General features: G+C 51.8%; 1 pseudogene; it reads right to left on the bottom strand.

The window, feature by feature from the left end:
- Positions 1 to 780: 780 nt before the first annotated feature.
- On the bottom strand, positions 781 to 1,387 carry LOC144615813 (mitochondrial import inner membrane translocase subunit TIM14 pseudogene; annotated as a pseudogene).
- Between the last annotated feature and the right edge of the window lie 12,239 nt (positions 1,388 to 13,626).

Below are 13,626 nucleotides of genomic sequence, written 5' to 3'. Positions count from 1 at the left end.
AAGTCAATTCCTCATGTCCTTATTGGGACTTGGGTCACTGACAGACCAGAACACCTATTCAGCTTTGCAAAACTATTCAGAGACCAGCCTATGCAATAGTCGCAAAATCATCTTGCAGTCTTCATCAACAACCTCTTAACATTTTTTAAAATTATTACATATTGAAAAAGAATAAAATGAAAATAAGTAAGTAAATAAATAAATAATTGCACAGGATGGCACCTGGCTGGCTCACTATGTACAGCATGTGCCTCTTGTTCTCAGGGTCGTGAGTTCAAGCCCCACCTTGGGCATAGAATTTACTTAAAATAATAATAATAATAAAACAGAAACACATGGCCCACTCCCCAGATTCAACAGATGTTAATGGTTTGCCATTTTGCTTCAGATTTCCTTATCTTTTTTAAAGAAATAAAATGTTACAGCTACGGCTAAGTCCTTGCCCACATTCCTACTCCCTCCTGCCCACGCAGATGTGAGCGCTGGCCTCAGGTTGGGAGTGATTTCCACAAGTGACTCTGGCTTTGACTTTTCTTTGCCTGGACCTCAGGTGCACGAGTTGAGCCACTCTCTCAATGGCATGCTCTCATGTCTGCTCCTTCTGCACAAAGGCCCTCTCCTTCCATTTTATCCCTTTGATCCTCGTTCGCTACCCCTGTGCCCCGCACCCACAAAGGCAACCACATTAATGTGTTTGTACGTAGCCCTCTAAAGCATACGTTGCCGTTCTGTGTACATGTATTTTTAGTTTAGGGTGGGTTTTTTTTTTTGTTTTTGTTTTTTTGTTTTGTTTTTGTTTGTTTTTGTTTTGTTTTTGCTTTGAGGCACTTTAGTAAAAGGCTGGTACTCATATAAATAAATGAATGAGAACTTAAAATTCATCATACATTTTCTTCATTTTTTAGCTTGGCCTTCTAGTAAATCTTTAGCTTTATTGATTTTGGCTGCTATCTAAAGAGATTCTCCCCTGTCTGGGTGATTCACCAGCATCATTTGTCAACAAGCATCTCATTTCCCCCTTATTGGCAGTAGGGCTAATGCTTAGTATTAATGCTGCTTCCCCATTTGGTGATTTGGGGTTCAAACCCCGAATCTGTGATAGCCACCACTGAAGGCAGATCTTGATATATTTTGAAAAATGTGTTTTACTTGGGGCTCCACATGCTCTGTGGCTTGAGAAACAGAACAGCCTGCAAACCCTACAACTGCAGTAGCCAGTCCACGGTCCTGGCCGTGGATCCAGTTCGGCTCCCTCACCTCCAAGATCATCCCAGCCCAGAGGCCGTAGCCACCAGCTCCATGCCTCTACCAGAAAGTGACACAGCCACCACCAGCATGTACTGTGTATTTTTAGTTTATATATATGACATGCTGCTGTAGATTTCATTCTGTTTCTTGCCCTCTCAGTCAGCACTATGGTTTTTTTTTAAGTTTGTTTATTTATTTATTTACTTACTTACTTACTCGGAGAGAGAGAGTGTGTGCACATGCATGCACACGCACACGTGCAAGTTGGGGAGGGGCAGAGAGAGAAAGAATCCCAAGCAGACTCCACGCTGTCAGCACATAACCCAGCGAGGGGCTTGAACTCATGAACCGTGAGATCATGACCTGAGCTGAAGTCCGACCCTTAACCAACTGAGCCACGCAGGCGCCCCAGCACTACGTTTTTAAGTTCCACCCATATTGCCGGGTATACATCTAGTTGCCTGTACACCCACTCAATTTAACCTATCCCCTTCCTCCGGTGAGGTGGAGGAGGGAGGAGGAAACTCAGGAGGTGGTTAGGCTCAGGCTCGTCCCCTAGACACTATCCCAAGAGAGAGATGTGTCAATGCCCCTCCATAGCCATACACGTGTGCACACCCACCACATTTCAGATGGAGCCCCAGCAAGTGGAGGTGGAGGAAAGCAAGCTGGGAATTCTATCAAAGGACTTGTTTCAGAGCTCTGCTTTTATGTCCAAGTCCTTGCCTCCCCCAGGAAGCCTGCCCTGACCACCCCATTCCATGCAGTTTTCTCCCCATTCTGGGGACTGTGAATCTCATTTAATCAGACACTAGTCAATTCTAGTCTTTCTGTTACTACCTCCCCAATTCGTGTGAAATCCTCTTGAAGGAAAGGACCATCTCTTGTCCATTTTGCCTCTCTTGCTCAAGGCCTGACCCTGAAGAAATGAGGGCAGGGAGTGGGAAGCTGACCAGTGATTTCCTTAATTCAGGTCCCACTCCCTCTGTTTTAGGGACATACCATCTTTCAACAAACACTTATGTGCCAGGCTCTTAGAAGTCCAGAGAGGGAACATACACTGTTCCAGCTCTCCAGGAGCCCTTTAATGGGGGATGCAAATAACCAAACATTAAGTCATGAGACACCGTGGGGAATGCAAAGACGGGCAGCTACTTGGGGTGCCAAAGAGGAAATTGCAGCTCAGCGCAGAGGGAGGCCAGGGGCTCCCAGAGGAGGCGACATCCAAGCTGCCCCTGGAAGAGAAGAGGTAAATTTAGAATTGGGAGCAGGGCAAGGGGATTATGAAGTAAGACTGAGAGGATACAAGAAATACCAGTATTGCGTGCATTCCAGTTATTATGGCTGCACATCAAACAACCACTTATTACGTTTGCAGATTCTCTGGGTCAGGGATCTGGACAGGGCACAGCAGGAAGGGCTTGTGTCTGCTCTGTGTTGTCTGGGGCCTCGGCTGGGAGCATCCATGGCTGGACTTTGGAATCATTGAGGGCTCATTCACTCACAGATCTGGTGGTTGGTGCTGATGTAGGTTGGGTCCTCAGTTCCTCTCCACATGGTTTTTCTGTTGGTCTCTCCAGGCGGGCTAGTTTGGGCTTCGTATAGCAAAGTGGCTGGGTTCCTAGGGTGAGCATCCCCCAAAAGAGAGAGGGCCAGGTGGAAGGTATATGACTTGGCATCCCAAATCATCACTTCTGCCGTACTCTATTGGCCAGGGCAGTCACAACCCCCCAGCCCAGATTCAATGAGAGAAAACAGACCCCACAGCTCAGTAGGAAGAATGTCAGTCACATTGCCAGAAGAGCATGTGGGAGGGGGTATATAGTTTGGTGCAGCCATCTTTGGAGAACACAATCACCATGGTATGTATTGATAAGGTGGAGGGACAACAATGGATGGATAGGCATCCAATACTGCTCAGGTACAATATGTCAAATGGAGGCAGCCAGATACAAGGCTACCAGGATAGGTCGGGTCAGGTTCTGGAGGGTCTTCAAAACCACACTTAGGAGAATGCTTATAGGCAAAGGAGGACTTTGGAAGCCTAGGACTCCTGCCCCCCTCATTCCCAGACGGAACCCAGAACCTCCTCTGTGCTTGATCAGAAAATATCTAAGGCTCTCTGTGGGTGGCTGAAGCAAAGGGACTCTCAGAGTTGGTCTGCACCCTTGGAATAAGTGTCAAGGATAGCCAGACACCAACCCCTATCCTTGTCCCTGTGTGTGTTTGTGTCCACGCCTACCTGACTGAGCCCATCTCTTGGCTATAGAGTCTCATGGACGCTGCTGCTTGGGTTGCAGGCAGAGACTCTTCAGAAATGCCCTTCCCAATTCATTCTGAATAGTCCTGGGCAGAGCAAGACCCACACTTCTCTCTCTCTCTCTCTCTCTCTCTCTCGCACGCACACACACACACACACACACACAGGCACACACAGGCAGGCCCACTAGGCATAAGCCAATGAGACAGCATCATATCAAGGAGAGAGTCTTGCATAATCATCTGGTCTCTGCCCAATGAGCAAGGGGTCTTGAAGAAATCATATTTACCCCACTGGAACTTGGAGGCAAGTCCAAGAATTGCACTAGACAGGAGTTTTCCCCAACCATGGTCATTGGAGATCAGCAATTAAATTCACCTGGCTTGAAAACTACAATGAGATACCACCTCACGCTCACTAGAATGGCTAAAATGAAAAAGATAAGGCAATACCAAGTGCTGACAAGGATACAGAGCAGCTGGAACTCTTATACTTTGTTGGTGGGGATGCAAAATTGTATGCCCACCTTAGAAAACAGTTTGGTTAGTATCCACTAAAGCTAAACACCTTCCCTATGACCCAGCAATTCCACTCCTAGATATTTACCCCAAAGACATAAAACATATGTCCACAAAAGGCACTTGACTTGTACAAAATGATCATAGCAGCCTTATTTATAACAACCCCAAATTGGAAGGAGTCCAGGTGTCCATCAACAGGTGAACAGATAAATGAAAAGAAACAGACTACTGATACACACAACATGGGTGGACCTCAGAAACATTTATGCTGAGTGAGAGAAGTCAGAAACAAGAGTCAATACCATATCATATGACTCGACTTATCACAAAGTCTCATAAAATGATGATAGAAGGGGCACCTGGGTGGCTCAGTCGGTTAAGCTTCTGACTTCGGCTCAGGTCATGATCTTGCAGTTCGTGGGTTCAAGCCCTGCGTCGGGCTCTGTGCTGACAGTTCAGAGCCTGGAGCTTGCTTCAGATTCTGTGTCTCCCTCTCTCTCTGCCCTTCCCCTGCTTGCACTCTGTCTCTGTCTCTGTCTCTCTCTCAAAAATAAATAAACATTTTTTAAAAAATGATGATAGAAGTCAGAGCAGTTGTTGCTTTGGGTGTGTGGGGAGACCGGAAAGAGGATCCATGGAACTTTCTCGAATGATTGCAGGCTCTATATCTTCATGGGATGTAGGTTACACAGATGTATACATTTGTCAAAATGCATGAAACTGCGCATGTAATACCTGTGCCTTTCACTGTTATACTTTAATTTAAAAAATAAATAATAAAATAACACAAAACAAAATAAAATGAAATAAAATAAAATCATCTAGACGGCCTGTGACAATGCAGCCTGAGCACCACAGACCAACAGAGTCAGGGAGTCCTCCCGAGCGGAGCCCAGGTATCGGCATTCACAGCTTCCACCTTTGGCGTGAACATTAGACTTGAGACCCATGTCCCCAGGGGCGTCTTCCCCTCAAGTTCCCCTAGCCGCCCACTATCCCACCCCAAGTCTCCCGCTCTCTCCAAACCCCCAGCCCTCTCTGCCCAGTCGCCCCTGGTAACCAAGAAAGGGCTTGAAAACCCTCAAAGTGCAGCCGCCCGGGGAGGGCCGTCCACAGTGTCAGCGAGACAAGGGCAAATACAAAATGCGGGGTAATTGGCGGTTTTCTAATTCTCGGCCCTTTGTGCGGCAGCGCGGAGCCGGGGCCGCGCTCCCAAGCCCGGGCCTTTCAGCCGCCGGGGGCCCGGCCTCCGCGCTCCCCGCGCTCCACAGCGCATAATTAATCGGGCTTCACAGGGCCCCGGACAAAGGCGCCCATTCACCCCGCCGCTCCTCCCCCCGGGGATATTGTTATTTCTAAAAACTGCAGCCAGCTGGGCCGCAGAGAAACGTCAGCTCTGTGGGAGAGTGAGCGGCCAGGCCGGGAGGAGAGAGGGAGCTCTGTCTCAGCGCCCCGAGCCGGATTAGAGCCGGCCAGCGAGCCCGGGGTGGGCAGGGGGCCCGGGGTCTTTTCTGAAGTCTGCACAAGTCCTCAGAAAGCCTCGCGATTTCCATGGGGCCCTGGAGGAGAGCGCCATGGAAATGGTAATGGGTGCATTGAGGCTCGTTCTTAGGAAGGAGAAGGGGTGCATTCAGGCCACCCTGACCATGGCACCTCTCCAGGGTGGGAGGGGCGCATGGACAGCCCACGGGTGGGAAGCCAGGGCGCCCCGACCTGTACCAGGCCTTCCGGGACAGCAGGCAGAATGAGTCAAGGAATAAAGGCCTGGGTCTGGGTCTGTGGAACCTGGGGTTAAGTCAGGGACTGGGCATGTGAAGACCTTGCAGTCACCTGGCTTCTGCTCCAAGGACCACCAGGGAAGCTCATTCAAAACAATCCCTGTGTAGAATCAGACTCTCAAAGTCTGGGCTGGGGCTGATTTTCCCAAGTCTCCAAGCACCTCCGAAGCTTACCCGCATCGGGGTCACCTCTCAGCCCTGCCCCGGGGGGGATGGTGGTGCAGGTGCCCTGCTTCCTGTTTCACGGAGGAGGAAGCAGGCCCCAGGACGTAAACTGAGCTGCCCCCAGCAACAGAACAGAGCTGGGACTGGCTGTGCTGGTGGGGTGCAAAAGCACAACAGAAGGGAGAGGCAGCTGGAAGGGGGGACTTCGCCTCTTTGCCAGAGCATTTCTTGACCGTGCAGGCCCGCTCTGTTCTCTCCTTTCCCTGGCCCCTCCTTGCGTGGGACTGATCTGCCTAGTGAAATGCCTCTAGCATGTTCTGTTTCATGGGTTCACTGGGGTTTCTCCAAGCCGCTCCAGCAGAGGCACGCTTGAGTGCAGGTCCAGAGATCACATTGCTTTGTGTCCAGGCCAGAGCCGGTGGAGCTCCAGCCAAGGCTCACTGGATGTGAACAGCATCTCATGACTCCAGGGTCCAGTCCTTTAGGCTGTGTTCCCCTTCAAAGCCCAGTGCCCTCCTGGGGAGGGCCCAGAAGAGGGCCCGGTCCCAGGTCAGCAGTGCTGGGCTTCAGCCTTGTTGCTGCACCCAAAGAAATGGGCACCCGTTCATTCTTCCTCCCAAAGCTGGGAGCAGTCATGAACAGCCACCATGGATTTCCAAAACCTCAGCATCCTGAACACCTCCCAGAACAAGCAGGGGCCTTTCCAAAACCCTGCCCATCCCAGCCCGTATCATGGAGACATTCTGTCCCTCAGCGGTACTCTGGAAAATGTTCCCTCAGCCTAACACTGCCGGTCCTGAGCGAGACCACAGGCCTCAGAGCCAGGCCAGACCGTAGCGCCTCCTCCCACGAATAAGGGAAAGGAAGCCTCCTGTGTTTTCAGAGGAGCCCAGGCTGGCATCCGAGGCCCCGAGAGGGTGCCCAACCAAGTTTACTCCGCTTCCACCAGGCCATGCTGGACATTAGAAAGCCAGTATCATGCAACATTCACGTCTGTGGGTGGGAGAATGTACCGAAAACTCAAGAACAAAGTGAAGGGAACGAGAGCAGTTCAGCCAAGGCAGATCAGCTGTCTGGTGGCAGGCCAACTCAGGCATGGCCACGTGAAGCCAGCAGACTTCTCCCCTGTGACCTAGGCAGCCCCCAACTGCCAGACCAACAGCACGGCACCCAGCAGTGAAACAGGCTTGCTGGCTGCCATTAAATAAACTTTATTTAGGGTCTGGAGTGATCTGATGGTGTTTAGAAATGAGACGAAGGTTCGGCTATAAGGAAACCAACTATGTCAAATAACGTCCTTGAAAAAATAAGAAAAAAACAGAGAGGGAGGCAAACCATAAGAAATTCTTCAGTATAGGGGACAAACTGAGGGTTGCTGGAGGGGTGGTGGGTGGGTGGGGACATGAGCTAAATGGGGGATGGGCATTAAGGAGGGCACTTGTCGGGATGAGCACTGGGTGTTATATGTAAGTGAGGAATCACTGGATTCTACTCCTAAAGCCAATACTACACTGTATGTTAACTAACTTGAATTTGAAAACAAAACACAACAATGTCCTTGAAATACACACTGAAATATTTAAGGGTAAAGGAGCAAAACTGGCTCTAACTTGTTCTTAAACGATTCCACAAGATGTAAATAATCGGTGAATCTTAGAAAAGGCTTACAGACATTACTTGTAATAGTCTTATAATTTCTCTGAAGTTTGAGATTAAAAACAAACAACCGGAAGTGTGAACACGTACATGTCCACAACACAGCATCGATACTCCAAATCCTATACCCAGGGGTGGGACGCAACTCTCCTGTTGTCCCCTACTCCTACTCATGCACATTACAAGCAGCTTTCAGTATCTTCTCTAATAGCAGTTTGTGGACCCAAGTTGGTTTGAAAGTCATCAAGGGTAAGGCCTGTGTTGTCAGCACTGTGCTTTGTAAACAGTAAGCATTCAAACAAACCTGGCGTACTCCCATTGGCCATGGAAGGTTTCCAGCTCTGAGTGAAATGGAAGAAGGAGAAAGAGAGGGGCTGGCCAATGGGGAGAAGGAACCAAGAAAGACGGTCGAGTCCATACAGACTTGCCAGTCCAGTGCACTCATGTCAGAACTGATGATTTTTTTCAAGTCAGACGCCCCCCTATATCAGATTCTTCCATCCTTTCTTCCACAAAGCTTGGAAAGTAACCCAGCCCCAGTGGGGCTGCCCCACAGGACCCACCCAGAGCACCTACAGACATACACAGCCTGAACCTGACCATGTCCACTTCAACGTGTGGTTACCAGAGACAATAATATATTTATTCAAACTCTGTCTGGTTCATTTGTGTGTATGAATCTTATCTCTTCTCTCCAATGAGACCACAGAGGTAAGGTCCTTGCCTCCTCCCACTGCCCCCCACGGGTACATTCATGGAACCCACACGAGCCCTCAAGTAGCCTCCACCAGGGACTATGTCTGTCTGCACTCTTCCTCATCCCCAGCTCGCAGCACGGTGGTTGGCACATGTCTGGTGCTCAGTAAAGACTCATTGAACACTCATCAAACACAGAGTCCTGTTGAGCTGAGTTGAGTTGCCTCATGTGACAAGGGCACACTGAGTAGGCTCTGAGGGTTGGACTTCTGGCCTCAGATGCTCACCAGGAAGGCAGAACCAGCGTAGGCCTCCCCTCCTCCCTCAGAGCAGATCCCTCTGGTTGCTGGTTCTACCATGTTCCTGAGAAGGGCGGTGACACCATCTCTGTGGCCAGTGTGACACAGTCAGTGTTAGGGCAGATCATCTCTGCCGCTGAATCGTCTCCTCATGGTCTTGTTGGGGGCAGGGGGACACTTGGGACAAGAAGGTTTGCTCAGCACACTTCCAGCGGGGGCAGGATCTTCTGTCAAGAACTCCGGGTCAAAGTTGCAGTCCGCCCCACGCCCTCGCCGTCACTCCATCCTCACGTACACACTATGACAAGGCTCAGCATGGGGGCAGCAGAATGTAGCACCCTGCAGGTGCCAGAGACTGAGGGAGAACTGTGGGCTTGGTGGCGGCAGGAAGAGTGCGACCAGAGTGGTCATCAGGAGCTCCATTTTTCTCCCTGGTTCCTGGGGCCAGGGCACTTGGTACGAGGCAGTGGGATTGCTAGCAGGAACAGAAAACTGTGGTGTGAACATCTTCAGTCATGTCTCCAGTATTCTTCCTGCCGCTACCGTGGGGCCCGAGCCCCAGGTCAGTCCAGGGATGGGGTAGATGCATCCCCAGCCTTAGGGACGGAACAGCTCAAGCTGCCCACCTTGGGGGAGGGGGCAGTTCTTCCTTTAACATGCCCCACTGTAGGGCTGGGTCATCTTGACAAAGCTTCTCCTTCTGTCTCAGCACCTCTCACCATCTCCCCGCACCCCTTTGGAGGAAACCACTGGCTGGGCCTTTGGGGAGGACTGGCCGTGCTCCCAGCACACTCAGTGTTTGCTTCCAATCCAAGAAAAAGCTGGGCTCCCTGGCTGGGAACTCATTCTCCCCCACCCCCTCCTTTTCTTTTCTTTCTTTTTCTGTCCCCTTTGCTTTTCCCCAGCACCCCACCCCCACCCCACCCAACCCCAAGAGCTCCCAAAGTGACAACATGTGGGCCCAAATCAAACCCTTGTCCTCGGGCCCCTGCTGGCATCTCTCCCAGATCACCCACCTTCCTCCCCCACTCTGCAACCCAGCCACCCTCCTCACCCCCACCCCCGCCATTCCTCTTTGTGGACAACTTTCTAAATGCAGCCAAACTTCCCCTTTCGGTCCACAGGACCCGTAAAACAGCTGCAAGAAGTCAGCAGCTCTGCAAAAAGTTCTCTTGCAAAGTGAGGCCGGGAGCAGTCCCTCTGGCTCCAGCCATTGCTTCCTGCCTCCCAGGATCTAGAAGGTCAGTCTCCCCCATCCCAATAAACGGCGAGAGACCCCTCGGTACTCACTCCCAGAGACACAGTCTCCCCAATGGTCTAATCTAGAGAGAACTCCCTGAGGGGCCCAGCAGAGTGTAGTCAGTGGGAGGAGACAGCCCAAAGCCTGGCCTGCATGCCTGACCCTGCGAGGCCCTGTGGGACCCTGGGCAATCCGCTTCTACACCCCACACGTGTACACATGAGCAGTGCTTGTGTTCATAGAACGAAAGGATGGATTGGCTGGTTTTCTGGGCCCCTTCCACGTCTAAAATTCCACAAATCTGTCATCTCTTTGTGGGGTGCTCCTGCCCAAGAGAGAAGGAGCTTTGCCCAGGGACACATGGCGAGCCGAGGGTTATCTGACCAGACCCAGTTCTCCTAAATTGCATTCCGTGTTCTCTCTGTGACCCTTGGCCCTCAGGAAAACAGTGGGCCGCACATAATCACTCCTGCCCACACATCACAATCATCTGAGATGTTATATCATATCCATCCCTGGGCCACACTCCAGAGCAACAAAATCAACGTTGGGGCCTGGTTATCAATCTGTTTGGAAAGTTACCCCGGTAGTTCTGACTGAACAGTCAGAGTTTAGAACCAGTGTGGACAAGGCTCCTAGAAAGTGAAGCTGAAGCTCTAAGCCAGAAGTGCCTGTCTGCTCCCAACCAGGCCCCGGAGGCCTCCCCAGGCTCTTCCTGGGCAGACGGCCCCAGGACCGCAGTCCAGGAACTAGAAACCAACCTCAGCAAGAGGCAGGAGGCCTGGGGGTCACCCCAGCCCTCCGAGGGCTTTGTGTGTATTGAGAAAAGAAAAACGGAGAAGGAAAACCATAGCAGAGCCGAATGCAGTGAAGGAGAAAAAGACAAGAGAAAGGGGAAGAGCCCTGAGGTCAGAGAGTCATGTGAATGGCATTTAGGGAACAAAGCCCCTCCATTGTGCCCTCTGTTCCCCCTCATCAATCATCCACAGGGCCTGGTAAGAAGCACTCTTCCACCAGCGCCCAGGGCACAGAGGGCATCGCTGCCCATAGAGGCCTGGGACAGAAAGCCCACGTCCAGAAATTTGCCCATTCTGAGTCTGTGAGCCCCGCACATCCTCCGCCCGGGCAGAGCTAGCAAAGAGCCCTTCCCGCACCTCCTCCGCTCACCAGAGCCCGGCGCTCCTATCAGAGTTTAAGCAAAATCACTCGGCCATTCCTAGACCAGAACAAAGGCTGAATCCAACTCCCCGGACACTTGGCGTCACATCAAAGTCATCCAGGTGGTGCTGCGTGACCTCCAGCGAGCTGCCTCCCTCCCCTCCCACAGCCTCACTGCCTGATCTTGTCTGCCTTCCTGCAGAGGCCTATTTGGAAGGCAGGGGTATCGCTGGAGGCCAGTGGTCGAGAGCCTGGGCTCTGGGGACAGAGGCCTGGGCTTGTGTCCTGGCTCTAGCACACTAGCGTTGTGAGCTCTGTGCCTGTGAGTCCTCACCTGTGAGGCGACAACTGACAGAGGGGAGAGGGCCCTACAAGCCCAAAGCAACCAGGGGCCGATATCTAGAATGCACGAGGACTGCCCTCTGCCACAGTCGGAAGAGGACGGTAACCCCAAGAGAAAACCGGGCACAGTATACAAGCAGGCAGTGAACAGGGCTGCCAAAAGAAACACAAACTGGATACCCGTGAATACGCCAGAGAGGTTTCGGTCAGGGAGCGATACCAGTGAGGAACGGGGGGGAAGGGACAGTGGTTCCCAACCTGGGGACAGTCCACCCCGGACCCCTGCCTCCACCTCCACCTCCACCAGAGGACATTTGGCAATGTCTGGAGACCTTTTTGATTGCCACGGGGTGGGAGGGGCTCCTGGCCAAAGATGCTGCAAAACACCCTACAATGCACAGAACAGGCCCCACAGTGAAGAAGTGCCTGAGCCCCAATCTCAATAGTGCTGGGACTGAGAAGCCCTGGACTAGACAGATGGACAAACAGGTAGATGAAGGGGCCTCGCCAGGACAGTGAGGCAAGCGCGCGTGGGACGCAGAAACATAAACCAGATAAATGGCGGTCACGTAGGTGCCTACATGTGTGGAGCAGAGTAGAGGGCACCATGATTGTTCTCTGCTCTGTCGTTCTTTCCTCCCAGGATCTGAAGTCTTCACCCTTCCCTGTTTGCTGCAGCAGCACGGCTGGTGGCCTCGGGCTCAGCAGCCACCCTGGGCCCCACAGAGGAAGGGAGGGCAGCGGTCGCTGGAGGGGGCAAGGGAAGGAAAGGGAAAAGGGGGGCAGGAGAGCCCAGGGTGGGGAGCGAAGAGGAAGAGAAAGGAGACGCTGCAAGTTTCGGTGTTTCACAACATCACAGAAATACCCAGAAAGCCAGAGGGGGCCACAGGGAGAAGTTCAAGTTGAGCAATGGCTGCAGTTCTCTTCCTAAATTCATGGAAAATGTCTCTTCACACCCTCTGGTTTAGTGAAGCCAGACCTCTCCCGCCCCCATCTCCACGGGGGCCTAGACAGGGACTTGTCCCCCAGCCGCCACGCTGTGTGCCCTTTCCTCCCCTTCATGTCCTGCCAGCTTCTTCTCCTACCCACCCTGGCAAATTCTCCATCCCTTGCTTTCCAGGATAGAAACTCCCACTCCGGTCCCGCCAGAGCCCTGACGCAGGTGACAAGATACATACAAAATAATAATAACAATAATAATAATTAATAATAATAAGAATCCCATCTGCTAGAAATCAGCATCTGGAAAGAAATCATCTCTCTTGTGTAACAGGTCAAGGGATCTTCAAGAGTTCTTAAAACTGATCCCCAAATCTGAGCTTCCTGGCAGCCCCAGTAAAATGAGAATGGGGGTCAGTTTCGTGAGTCACACTGCCCATAGGTCAGAAGCCCACTGATTCCTCCGAGGACACAGAGCTTTGCCAGGAACTGGAGCCTAAAATATATTTCCCCCCCGTCGGTCTTATAGAGAGCGCTGACTGAGGCAGCAAACTCTAGCAATAGCAGCATCCCCAAATAAAGGCGACAACCGGACTCCTCCAGCCCTTTTCTGTAAAGCCCCATCATAAGGGAGGGACATAATAAAGATTTTGTGGTGGCTAAATCATGTGGTCCAAGAGCAACTCAGCTTCATGAGAGCCCGACTCGCTTCAGGGATAAGTCTCATCTGGAAGAATGGATGGAATGCATGGCCTTTAAATAACCCCCATGAACTTCATTTCTCTCAACTGAGCTTTTGATAAAACTCGGGCAGCGGGAGGCAGTTGCTGGTTGTAACCGCTGACAAGGGTCTGGCAGGCAGCACTCTGGCACTGGGCGAGGGTGGGGCTGTCGGGCCCTGGCACCTGCAGAGGCATCATTCATGGATTCAGCTATTCACAGACTCCCCCAAAGGCCCGGAACGTGCAAGGCTTTCTCATTTTCCTCTGGCCTGATGTGGAACTGGACCAAGAGGCTGGCGGAAAGAGGAGCAAGATGAGGAGCCGGCGGGCATGCTGGCCAGCCCGGAGCCCCACCTCACTTCGAGTCATCGTTCAGGGTAATAGCTCGCATTTAGCATTTATTGTGGGCCTAGGCATTATGGCACGACCTCAACTAATCTTCACAACCAAGCCCCAGGGTGGATACTCTGTGCTCATTTTACAGAAGAATAAACTGAGGCTCAGAGGTCTGGTGAGAGCAGAAGCTGTGACGCCCCCTCACATCTGTCCTATTCCAGTGTTCGTACGTTTGTAACCGCTACACCGCGATACCCTGCCACGTA

Source organism: Panthera onca, chromosome A3, assembly GCF_046562875.1.
Source record: "Panthera onca isolate mPanOnc1 chromosome A3, mPanOnc1 haplotype 2, whole genome shotgun sequence".
NCBI lineage: Eukaryota > Metazoa > Chordata > Mammalia > Carnivora > Felidae > Panthera > Panthera onca.
The sequence above is the reverse complement of the archived record's forward strand: the minus strand, read 5'-3'. Positions and strand labels throughout refer to the sequence as shown.